Source organism: Serinus canaria, chromosome W (assembly GCF_022539315.1).
Source record: "Serinus canaria isolate serCan28SL12 chromosome W, serCan2020, whole genome shotgun sequence".
NCBI classification, from domain to species: Eukaryota; Metazoa; Chordata; class Aves; order Passeriformes; family Fringillidae; genus Serinus; species Serinus canaria.
Genome location: NC_066342.1, coordinates 15,112,924 through 15,122,097, shown reverse-complemented (window position 1 = coordinate 15,122,097; position 9,174 = coordinate 15,112,924).

Here is a 9,174-nt window from a genome sequence, read left to right as displayed (position 1 = left end):
GCCAGAATGAGCCATGCCTTCTATCATCAAAATGCACCTGCCTTAGTAAGAATGTTTAACATCTCTCAGAATCAGGCAAAAGCAATTGTTCAGTCATGTCCAGATTGCCAAAAATTAACCATACCAGCAATAGCAACAGGGGTTAATCCCCGAGGCTTAAATAGCCTGCAGATATGGCAAACTGATGTAACTCAAAATCAGTCATTTGCACGGTTCAAACATATACACATATCAATAGATATGTTCTCAGGAGCAATTTTTGCTTCTGCACATCAAGGAGAAAAGTGTAGAGATGTAATTAAACATTTCTTACAAGTATTTGCATTCCTAGGCATTCCTCAAGAAGTCAAAACGGACAACGGACCAGCCTACGTTTCTAAAAAACTGCAGGAGTTTTTCAAAACCTGGGCTATCAAACATACCACAGGTATTCCACATTCTTCCACAGGCCAATCTATTGTAGAAAGAGCACACAGATCACTGAAAATGATCCTTGAAAGGTAAAAGGGAGGGACAGAAGTGCTGTCTACAATAGAGAGGCTGAATAAAGCTATATATGTTTTTAACTTCTTAAATAATTCTTTTATGGAGCAGGTACCACCGATCTTCAGACATTTCAGCAATACCAGTCAAGCAAAGCTCAAGGACAGGCCACCAGTCTTCATAAAGGATCCAGAGACAGGACAAATTCCAGGACCTCATCCTCTTGTGACTTGGGGGAGGGGGTTTTCATGCATTTTTACAAATGCAGGCCTTCGATGGGTCCCTGCAAAGAATGTTAAGCCGCAGGTACAGCCGATCCAAGAGCAGCAGAAGATGCCAGAAGAAGAACGCACAAACGATTGAGCGACAGATGGAAAGCAGTGACTGTGTTTTCTAAATTTGCTCTAATCAAAATTGTTTAAAAAATTTTGCACTGAAAAAGTTGTGTAAGTTATTGTTGTTGTGTCAAAAAGCCTATTAACCTACCTCTAAAAACACTTTGAAGTTCTATATGTTCAAATCATATATAGCCAGAAATTTGAGGCTTGCCTGAGAAAACACTGCACCAAAGTTAAGATAGAAGAATAATTCACAAGCAATAAAAATTAGAACCAAATTTAAAAATTATTAGCATAACTACAAATTGTCAACAAGGGTGAGACTTTTTCAGTTCATGTTTCTTTCTCCTCTTTCCTTTTTTGATATATAGAAAGGCTGAGATGTAGGAATGTGCCCCCTGTTGACAGAGTGACCAAATTATCCTTTGTCTCCTTAAAAAGGAAAAAAGCCCAGAAGTTTCTTTCCTCAGTTTGCTAAAAAGACACCTCATAGGACCTGGGGGACTTCACCTCAAACTTAAGGATAGCCAATTGGACAGAAGCCAAAAAGTCCCACGTAAGCAATTGACTAGAAAAAGAGAACAAAGGAGCTAATCGCTTTTGTGAGGTGTTTTACCAGAAGCAAGAGCCTCTTGCCCCTGGCTCAGGTTTTCTCTGTAAAGAGCTTTGTTATTTTGCCTTTTATTAAAACTTTACTGTTTCCAACACTACCATAGTAGCCATCCTGCTGATTTTATGCCTTTTGAGGTAGCTGAGCTCAGGTGTGATATAGATCTCCAAGAGCTCATAAGACCTGGCTCCAGGAGACCCCTATATCAGTGAATGATTCACATGCAAGTGCTCATCACAAGAAACCTGGCACTACCGACTTCTCACCCTGCCACCAGCCTGACTGGAAGGGATCTATCTCCCTCTGCTCCCTGCATCTGGCATGAAGTGGTATAGAATAACCCCAGTGTCCTGGACATGCCCCTCTGAGCTGCTGCAAAAATTAACCCTGTCCTGGCTGTAACCAGGACGTAGGTTGACCTTGGCTAGCTGCCGGGTACCCACCAACCTTTTAAAACATTCTGGCAAAAGTATCAGAATAGGTGGAATAGGTAGAAGCTGAACTTTCAAGAAACAAGAGTAATTACACTGGAGAATTTCTTTGAGAAGTTGATGGATTTTCAGTACATTGACTCTTCAAAAAAGTGTTTGGGTTTTTTAATAGATGTGCTTGAATTCATGTTCTGTGAGAAAGTCTGAAAGCTGTGGGTGCCATTGGTTAAGATGGACTGAGGTGAGGGTCTTTTCTGAGTTTAGAATCTGTGAACCTCTTACCAGATGATAAATTGTCTACACCTGGTGAGCTAACACAATGCTTGTTCTACCAAAACCACTGGCCCATGGAACTGCACAATGCCCATTGTGTAAGAAGGAGAATGGGAAGTTCACCAGCCCCAGTGCCCTGCCAACCCGAGTACATCAGTTGTAACTCTAGGGTCTACAACTACTAGGGACCACCAGTGAGACCCCCAAGACAGAAGAATGCATGCATAAAGGGGAGGGAAAATATGTTAATGATTTTGGGGAAATGATTATCATATGTATGTTTATTCTGGGACAATCAATGAATATGTATGTAAAACACAGTATATAAAGAGAAACTTTCCTGTACTCAGTATGCAGGGATTTGGGAGGAGCTATTCTCCTGTGCATCTGGCCGAATAAAGAATGCCTGCTTCTTAATGCTACATTGGTGTTGAGGAGCTTTTTCATTTCACTGAATTTTTGGTAACATGACCTGCTTGTCTGTTCTCTTGCTTTCTCACATCCTAGAGCTTCAGTCACCTGTAGAGGGGGAGAAGAAAAGGCTTACTCTTAAGGATCAGCTGACTACATGCCTTATGTTTCTTCAGATCTAGCATGTTGATGATAACTGAAGAAGTTGCAGAGCAGCATGGACTCATCAGTCTTCTGCTGTGCTTAGCTGTTGTGTGATGCCCTGTACCCAGAAGCACACTGTTCACACAAGGACTGCCTTTTGGGGTGCTGCAGCACCCCTATTCATTTCAGGTCTAGGTGTTGACTGTCCTGCTCCAGCTCTTATCAGTGCCTAAACTGGAATCCTGCCAGCTCTTCTTCACAGACAACAGGACGTGAAGAGTGGTTTGTCAAAGAAAGGGAAGTGGGGAGAGCAAGAGGAAAAAGGGTGAGGCAAGAGGAGGGCGAGGCACCAGCTGAGATAGGACACAGGGTACATACCATTTTCTTTCAGAGTGAGGTGAGCTGCCAGCTGACGGTCCAATTCCCCATGAGATGCATGCAGCAGCAGGGGAGGCTGGGGATGGAGATAATGGAAGCTAAATGGTCTTTTTCCCACAATTTTCTTTTCCTTTTCCTGCTTGCTATGTCTATTTATAAAAAAATCATCATCCCAAACCTACTAGTGAAACTTTCTCTTTTTTTTTTGTATAAATTGTATGCTCAGTCATTCTTATCTCATCTAGTGGCTGCCACATCTGCAGGATAAGCTGTGTAACAAAACTGAAAGACAAAGCTCAGGAAGAAGTGTCCACGTTGGCAATAGATCACTAGAAACAAACTGTCTGCAACATTAGGAGCAGGAACACTGAGGAAGCTTGGTGCATTGCCCTGAGAGAGGCATGAAACAAAGAATGGAGCAGCATGGAGGTGTTGTGCTCATGCTCTGTTTAAAACAGTACAGCTAATGGTAACAAAGCCAAATGAATGGCCCAAAGAAATTGCATATTACTTTTCATGACCCTGCATATGCTAATGAAGTAAAACCTGTACATGTTTTACATGTATGACTAAAGTCATTCAAACTCCACCTGATCATGAAAGTACATCAACCAAAACTTTATCTTTTCCCTACCCTTAAGGAAAACAATACAAATATAACTTAAGAGAGGAGGAGGTCAGAGGAGACTCCACCTTTGTATCCTGGGATGATCAACGTGCTGTATCCATCTCCTCCCCCATAGGGATGCTCATTGGGTAAGCTTTATTCCATTGTAATGCTATTGCCTATGCTTTCTGATACCAATGCATTTATCAATGGCAATTTCTGAACCTTATTTTGTCACAACAATCAATAAATTGCACCATTTGTAAATCTGAAATCTTATTGAATGCTTAAGAATTGAATGCTTGAGACTTAAGAGTGTAAATCACGTCATTTGTGAATCTGTGATCATGAAAGCTATTACACAACCAGACTTATAGTGTCAAATTGCTTACTCTAAAATTTTATCTGTAAATCTGTATTGTGACTCAGACAGACAGATAATATCCTGACTAAGAAGGGGAAGATCTAGATGCCCTCAGGCACGCTAAGTCTGCAGATAACCTGGAAAGCAAGGGAGTCTCCCTTTCCTAAATTTTTACATGGCATAAGCCAATTGTAGTTCCTTAGTACTTTGTGATCCTCTTAATTTTTAAATCAAAGTTTCCTGTATCATGCTTGTTTTCTGTTTAAAGTGGAATTAATAAGAAGAATTAAAAAATTAACTGATTGAGTAGTTCTGGCTTCTCACTGCAGCAACATATTAGAAGTTGACATCTTTTGCAAAATATTCAGTACTTCTTTCTTCTATATAAATCATATGGTATGTTTTATTGTTGTCCTAGGGTAACGTTAGGATGCTTGTATCCCCATTCATGTGTGTTATTTATGCTGGATATTATGTTCTGTGCCTTTAAGACTGGCTCTGCAGAGTGAAAGTTATGTTTTGGGCCTCTTATCAGCCACTCGGCGGGACATACAGATAGTACAGTACATAGTGCTGTTTTTTTGCTTTTTGCCCTGCTTTTCGCTTTGCTCTTGCTTCTGCTTTGCTTCTGCTTGCTCTTGCTTTCTTCTTCTTCTCATTAGTTAGTTTAGCTAAACAGTCCAAATTCCTTCCTGGACTGTTTCCCCTTTCCTGTTTGGACCTACCCAAACCTGCTCTGGACTGGGATCTGGGAAACACCGAGAGAGAGTTTGCATCTTCTGGCTGCAGCAGCTGCCCCAGCGCCGGAGGTACTGATAACAGAGCGACCACCCCCAAGAGAGACTTTCTGAATTTGTCATCTTTTTCAGAGTGGTGAAAGAGTGGTGTCATCCAGTATTGTTCATTGTGTGTGCTGGGGGGTGCTGTGCTTGTCCAATAAACAGGTTCTTTCCACTTCTCTCCGAGGAATTCTTCCCGAACGGGTTGGGGGGAGGGGCCGTGTGGGTTTGCTTTCTGGAGGGGCCCCCTTTTTGGGGATTCTCTCCCAATTTTGCCCTAAACCAGGACAATTGTCCAGTATATTGCATTGTTTAAGGGCTTAATACTGCACCTATTCATAAGGAAAAAAAAAACCCTAGCTATTCTGTAGTTATTCTTATTGGTTATTGTGTGAAGACTGTTGTTTTTCAGCATTTCCTTTATTACTTTTTTAATGTGGTATGTCTTTGACTTCAAAGTTCTCTTATTTTACAATATTTTATTGGGTTTACATGGCAATATTTTGGCAGCTGAGGGCTGCAGAGGTGGCTTATAGAATCATAGAAGGTTAAGGGTTGGAAGGGACCTCCAATTGTGAAAAACACCATTAACTTTTGTTAAAATTTTAGAAGTTAAATTGTAATGAAAATAGTAATAAAAATTGGGACAATAAAAATTAGGACAATCAAAGGACAATAAGAGACAATAAAAACCAAAGAATTACGGACATCTGTGTGCCTGGCACTCTGCCAAAAAGCACACCTTGCTAACAAAGGATTACCCCTTAAAAGCAATAGCCTATTGTATATTCATATATCTCATACATTATTCAAACATTCCTTTCGAACTAGGGTGTTTCTGCTTAATTTTAGCTTCCCCCCCTCATCCTCATCCTCAAAGTCTAAGCTTTCCCAATAAAGAGGCAATAATTCTTCTCTTAGGATCTTAGTGTCTGTTGCTGTTATCTCTGTCCAGATAAGATATGCAAATAATTTCTTGATTATCTTTTCCATTCCTTGAACTAGTTACAAAAAGTATCTTACATCATATAGTTTCTATTTTAATATTATGCTATAGCCTAAAAACTACATTTACCACACAACTTAAAAGAGATTAATACAGCATAACTTTCCAACATAAGACATATAGTATTTATTTTAATATTTGTGAAGAGCCAGTCATACAATATGCATTTTTCACAACAATCTTCTAGTCCCATCCTCCCCTTGCAGTGGCAGACACCTTCTGCTAGACCAGGTTTCTCAGGGCCCCATTCAGTCTGGCCTTCAACATTGCCAAGGTTGGGCCATCCACAACTTCTCTGGGCAACCTGTTCCAGTATCACACCACCCTCACAGTAAAGAATTTCTTCCAAATATCTAGCCTAAATTTCCCCTCCTTCAATTTGTACCTGTTACTCCTTGTCCTGTCACAATAGTTCCTGATGAAGAGTCCCTCTCCAGCTTCCCTGTAGGCTCCTTCAGATACTGGAGGACTTCTGTGAGAAGAAACTAGATGTCCCCATAACAGACAGCAAATTTCAGCCGGCTCCAAGACAGACTCAACACAGGCCCAAGCTGAGACAATCAGCAATGTTGGTAGCACCTCTATGATAACATATTGAAGAAAGGGTAAAAACTGCTCTGCAGCAGCAGCTGAGAGAGAGGAGTGAGAAAATGTGAGAGAAACAACTCTGCAGACACCAAAGTCAGTGAAAAAAGAGGAGGAGCAGGTGCTCCAGGTGCCAGAGCAGATTCCCTTGCAGCCCGTGGTAAAACCCATGATAACACAGGTTGTCCCCCTGCAGCCCATGAAGTGCACAGATATCCACTCTGGAGCCTGTGAAGAACCCCATGACAGAGCAGAGAGATGTGCCTGAAGGAAGACTTATGACCCTGTGGAGAGCTTGTGCTGGAGCAGGCTCCTGGCAGAAACTATGGCCCATGGAGAGGAGCCCATGCCAGAGTACATTTACTGGCAGGACCTGTGGCCCCATAGGGGGCCCATGCTGGAGCAGTCTGTTCCTGAAGAACTGTACCCCATGGAAAGGACCCAAGGTGGAGCAGTTTGTGAAGAATTGCATCCTCTGAGAATGACCCACATTGGTGAAGTTCGTGAAGGACTGTCTCCCACTGGAGGGGCCCCACACTGGAGCAGGGGAAGACTGTGAGGAGGAAGGAGCAGCTGAGACAATGCATTATCTACTGACCACAACCTGCATTCCTCATCCCCCTGTGCCCCTCGAGGGAGGAGTTAGGAGACTAGGGAGTAAAGTTGATCCTGGGAAGAAAAGAGGGGTTTGGAGAAGCAGTTTTTAGATTTGCTCCTAATTCTCATTATCCTACTCTGATTTTATTGGTTATAAATTAAATTAATTTCCCCCAGTTGAGTCAGTTTTGTCCATGATGGTAATTCCTGAGTGAGCTCCCTGTCCTTATCTTAACCCACAAGCCTTTTCTTATATTTTCTCCCCCTGTCTAGTTGAAGAGTGGGAGTGATAGAACAGCTTGGTGGGCACCTGGTGGCCAGCCAAGGTCAACCCATCACACCTATCCATTCAACTTCTTTTATAAAAGCTAGGTGGAGAAGGAGGGGGGGGGCATTTGGAATTATGGTATGTCTTCTCAAGTAAATGTTACACTTGATGAAGCCCCGCTTTACTGGATATGGCTAACCATCTGACTGCTAATGGAAAATAGTGAATGAATTCCTCAATTTGCTTTGCTTGGGCATAAAGGTTTTGCTTTACCTACTAAACTGCCTTTCTCTCAATCCATGTGCTTTCTTACTTTTTCAGTTCTCTCCCCCATCCTACTGTGGGGAGAGTGAGCACGTAGCTTGTGTGGGGCTTAGCTGCCTACTGGGGTTAAAACAATATTTGTGGCCTACAGAATTGTAACATATACCTTCTGCATACTTTTATTTTCTTATGCGTAATTTAAAAAAAAAAAGGGCTTAAATTTAGATATTGCTCCATATGAATGTTACCTCATGCAATACAACAATTTAAAATTTTCTCTATTTGCTTTTATGGGTCTTAGAATAGCCTGGCATCTGTCTCAAGGAATAGCAGGAGTTGGCAAGGAATGTCTTGGTACCTCTCATGAGCTTTATCTCTAGGTTTAGTCTTGCTGTGACTTTTTTTTCCCCTCTTTTCCTTCTCTACAAGCATGGTATACATCTGTACCTGTGACTATTCTAGGGGACCTTCAAGAACATAGTGAAGTAACATTTTCTTAAGACCCTTCAGCTTACAAAATTTCCATATGGTTACAAACAAACATGTAGAAAATGGAGTGGGTAAATCTGGGTGCAAGTCGTTGGGAGACAACTTACCACTGTGTAATCTGGGGTTGGCAGTGTGTGAAAAATGCGTATTTTATGATTGGCTTTTTGAAAATATTAAAATGAATATTATATGTGTTGTGTTAGAAAGTAACGCTGTATTAATTCTCTTCAGTAGTGTGTTAAATATAGTTTTAGGTTATAAAAATTGTTAAAATAGAAACTATGCTATGTAGGATACTTTTTTTAAAGAAAGGACTTGCAGCGAGATAGCAGCCACAGGACACCTAAATCTTTCAGAGAAAAATAATTTATTGCCCCATTATCAAAAGAAATGAACTTCTTCCCGCCTCAAAGGCGCTGTTAGGATTAGGAGGAAGAAGGTGACCATGACCAGACCGAATCCTGTGTTTGAATGGAATTTATGCATCATGTATGAAGTGTATGAATATGCAACAGGCTGTTGTTTTTAAGGGTTAATCCTTTGTTAACGGGGGTCCTTTTTCGGGCTTGTGCTGCCCAGAAAAAGGTACCCGGACGTCCGTAACTCTTTTTTTTTATTGTCTCATATTGTCTTAATTCAAATTGTCTAAATTATTATTAATCTAATTGTATTATTATTTTTATAACTATTTTATTACTATTAAATCTTTAAAATTTAAAAAAAACAAGTGATTGGTGTTTTTCACACAGTGCATACAGCAAGATCACCAGCTTGTACTAGAAGAGTCTGTTAGCTGCATAGAGGTTAAAGTCCACAGGCTAACTACCTCTGCTCTAGATAGTGTACTGTGACAACTTTGTAGATACTCTTACACAGCTCAGTTTAAACCTGACTCTCCCCTTTCAACTAAATATTTTTTATTGCATATTTGAAATAAATATTTCCAAAAACCTTTGCTCTATAAGTACATAACTTCGACAGCATGTTTTCGTAACAGCAAAAGAAAATGGAATTTCCAAGTATAAATAATAAATCTATGCATGTAGCACAGGGACAAGTTTTAGCCAAGATAGGAAGTGACAAGCGCCCCGACCCCACCTTCTGGTAAAATAACTGCCCCTGCAGACAGCCAGTTGTACCATTTGCT